Source organism: Belonocnema kinseyi, chromosome 1 (genome assembly GCF_010883055.1).
Source record: "Belonocnema kinseyi isolate 2016_QV_RU_SX_M_011 chromosome 1, B_treatae_v1, whole genome shotgun sequence".
Taxonomy (NCBI): domain Eukaryota; kingdom Metazoa; phylum Arthropoda; class Insecta; order Hymenoptera; family Cynipidae; genus Belonocnema; species Belonocnema kinseyi.
Genome location: NC_046657.1, coordinates 97,030,184 through 97,034,720, shown reverse-complemented (window position 1 = coordinate 97,034,720; position 4,537 = coordinate 97,030,184).

Sequence of the window (4,537 nt, the reverse complement as noted above, 5' to 3'; positions counted from 1 at the left end):
CCATATATATCTTTTGAAAATTAAAATTCGAAAATTTTTTCTAAAGCCTCCAGGGGACTTCGTTTTCGCACGAAAAAATTTTATGTGCCCTTATTTCATCCGAACCCACAATTGTAATAATATAAATTTATTGAAATTTTACATTTTTCAGGGTAGCTCTGAATGAAATTTATTGCAAAATAAAAAACAAATATTAAATTAATATAATTTTATATAAAAATGTTGAACATAACGTATAGAAAAGTTCACATTTTGGATAAAATCGAGTGCAAAGCACAAGATCCGTGATAAGGATGTTTTCAATAAAGCCGAAAAAGCTTTAACAAAAGAGAATTCACAATGACCAAATTACAATTGTCGATGCGCAAGAACGTAAATGACGTTAAAATTGTAACCTTATAATATATGATTAATGATTGTGTTTTTTGTATTGAGGTCTGGCTTCCGATATTAATCACGAAGCTTCTTCAGAAAGTACCTTCCCATGGTTTGCGTTAATTGCGCGGCTTCCTCGTACACACAAAGTGTATATGATGCTGTTATTGGCAACTTTAAATGTCACGCTCAATTTACGAGCAGATCCGTTTAAATACGGGTAGAACTCGCATGGGAGTCATCCTCTTCACTCGATCCTTCGAGATATGGTCTTCTGCAATCGAGTGCAACTTTTAAGAAATGGAAACTAATATTTAATGGGGTTTTATCTATTTATTTCATGACTCTAATTGAAAAGCATATATTTTTCTAACCTGCTTCATGAAGAAGATGCATCGAGAACGATCAAGTTAAAAGAGCAAGAAAGAAAGAGCTGAAGGATTGAACACGACTTCGAAGAGCGAACAAAATAGTCAAAAGAGACAAAATTCAGAGAAAAGCAACAAGAAAGAAAATGAAAAATGAACGGTTTAATCATGGCTAGGGATAGTTAGTGACAAGTTTGCCCAAATTAGGCTAATTTAATAATGAATGTGTATGACAGGTAAAGCTGACTATCAGCTGATTTCAGCCAGATTAGACGCTCTAGAAAACTACAAATTTGCGATAGTTTACGCTTTAAAAATAAATAAAAACTAATGATATTATTTAACTGTGTCTTTAAAAACCTTGTTTTAATTTCAATAAATAAATAAAAGTGATAAGAAAAACAGAATCAGTCGACAGATTATGAGAAATTCGCACGCCGTCACACAAAGCCTTTCTTCTGAACTCTATATATTACATTGAATAACTGATAATTAATAAAGTAATCAAAAGCAATTACGGTTTACATGATATACATTTAAGCCATTAATTATATTGAAGACAACTTAGTCAAAGGTCATCAGATTACATAGTATGGATTTTATTATGATTGTAATATTAGTTCATAGGTACACAGTAACCAGCATCCACCCGAATTTTTTCACTTGTACCAATCTTTATTATATTTATTTTCATCTTTATTATTCTAATATACGTTTGTTTTTTATATTCATAATTCCTAGACTTATAATTTTTATATATTAGTTGAAACCAAAAATGTTCATATAACATTTCCGAAGTACAAGTTGTCTGATCTCAAAATTAGACGATTGAAAAATGATCTCTTCTAAATTTCGGGAGTCGAAATTTTCGAATTCGGCTGTATTTGAGTTCCAACATTTTAAAGCTTTAAAATATCGGTCACAAAATTTGGATATTTTTGAACTCGTTCAAGCTAGACAGTTTTCACATTTAGATGCGCCTAATTCTGAAGAAATTTAAGTTAGGCTGAGGTAAAATTTGAAAGCGTCCAATTTCAGTGGCACTAAAATTTGAAAGCAGAAATATTTTCTAATATTCAAAATTATTAGCGTTAAATTCAAAGGCTTAAATTAGAACACTTACAAAATTGAACGTTTTTAGCATTGAATCCCTGCCTTAGGTCAGGGATGGAGAAGAAAGAGAACCAAAAAACGAAACAAATACAATTATTCCCATCATCACCGAGTGAGTCTCGCCTATCCCGAATTGAAGATGGCTTAATGGTATATAAAACTGTACGTAAAACAACAAAAATAGGAAACATGTGAAGTAAAATTTATGAAAAACTGGAGAGAACATAACAGCTTCTAGAATTCATTAAATTGTAAATTACAGCCACTTTGTATGGCATACTTAAGAGAGAATAATCATAAATCCGAGCATAAATCAAATAAAGAGAAGAGGAAACAAAGTTGGGAATGTTTAATTGGCAATAACATAATGTTAGTACTTTTGTAATGGCGTTGATGAAATCCGCTTTAATGTAATTTCTTCATCTCTTGTTGAAACGTTTGAATATTGTCTAACAGGTGTTAGTAGTAAAATCACGAATGCCTATATTTGTAAATGAAGATGTTTCAAACCAGATTTCGGACAAGGATCTTTGTTGGACATGCGTTCTACCTGGCAAGCCACGCGAGAAGAAGCCTGAAAGATTAATTACGCCTTTGAAATGATTGACATCTTTCTTCGTATAACAATTTTGTGTATAACTTTTCTTCTTTATTTATTTTCTTCATTTTTCTTTCATTATATTTTTAGTTTTTTCATCTTCCTATTTTTATATTATTAAATAGGACGTACGCTTTCGATTTCAATGTTTTTTTTTCATTTCAAAGTTACTAAACTTGGAAGCTTTGCAAGACAAAAGCGTTCCAATTTAAAAGCAACAAACTTAAAAAAAATGTACATTTAAATTTGAATCAGTTTTTATTTCTGAGAGTTGATCATATCTTCGTGATTTGAACACATTCAAATTTAAATCAATATATACGCTCCCAAAATTTGACTTGAACGATTCAAAATTAGGATACTTGAAATGGAAAACATTTCGGTTCTGATGCTTTCAAGTTTGAACGCTGTTGAACTTTTAAGATTTCACATTTGAATGTTTCCAAAATCTAATTGAGTTCGATTTTCGGATCCTTTACTATTTTAATTTTTTTAATTGGCACGCCTTTGGTTTAATGGGCTTTTAAACTTAGACGCTTAACAATTAAAACCCTCACAAAAAATATTCACAATATACATATGAAATATATTAAACATATAGATCAAAACACGGTTTCGTAAAAAAAGAAATATTTAAATTATACTATTAGCTGCAGGAGGATGACAATACAGGAAGATTACGTAAATAGAGCATTTAGATTATAATTTATTTATGATTTAAAGGATAGACGAGGTTCCTGAAACGCGAACAACAATTTCTACAAAGTATTGTACCGACTCTTGTGCAACGAGGATATGTAACGTCGCGAATGTTACACATAGAAAAGGGAATAATAATTGTACTCTGTGAAAAATACGTATAAGGAATTCCCAGGTTATGCTTGCTTGCTGACGTCCTTGCCTCGGTGGGCAACTTTTTTATGGGAAGAGAAAGATTAATAAATAATTCAACTTTTTTTCAGATAAATCGCTTTTAGAGGTGAATTTATTTTTATTCGTAAGGAGAATTCCTTAAAATTCACTTCCGACGTGAGAGGCATTAGAACGACTCCTATTTCAAAAAATTTCCTTATTGGTATGTGAGAATATACAAAATTCCAATAAAGGCATGTTTATAAGTTTGGATATTTTCAAATTAACGCTTTCGATTTTTGTTAATTCTAAATTTGAATAGTTTTCATTCTTATTGTTCCAAAATTTAAAATAATAAATGTCATTAATCTTGTTTATAAGTAAAAAAAATTTTTTTTTGTAAAATTGAGAATATTATTAAAAAATTATAGAGTTCATATTTTAAAGGTAGAAAATTTAGATTCAGATGCAAATTTAGTCTTATATGGTCAATAAAAGAAAAATTCGAGGACAAAAACAGATTGAAATGTGCTGATAAAAGGAAATCAATGCCGGGAAATGAAAGTGAATGATCACTATGCAAATAATTATAGTGGAATATCTTCCCATTTTTTTGGGAGAGTAAACTCATACGAAAACTTCTTTACATGATTCCAAAGTTTAAAAAAAGAAAAGTAGTTATAAAGAAATACATTCATAATAATTTCAATCCGGAATGCTGATCAAGTAAGAAATAAATATTTTAATTGACGGCTCACGAATTGAACACCTTGGGCCTAAAAAGTTAAATAAAGAACAGAAAGAAATAAAGAAAATATTAACCATTTGTATGAAAAATGACCTCCAGATAATCATTTTATAATTGAGTACATTACAATTTACAATATGAATAAATTAGAACATTATAACATGAATAATTCACAAAGATCAATCGCGGGGAATGAATCCACTTTTTTCAGTTGAGAACTTTAATTGCAATTTTTTTAATATTTTAATATTTATTGTTAATTATTGGAGTACATGTGTTGCATTATTATCTTAGCGTTTTACATTATTGTAATACTCTATTTAGAACGTCGATATATTATATTATAGATATATCATAATGTAGCGTAATTCATCATTATTATATTATAGCATACAATATATCTCTTATATTGTACCACAATGAACATTATGATAGGATAACAAAAATGATTATGAAACATTTTAAAACCCGTTGTGCCATATT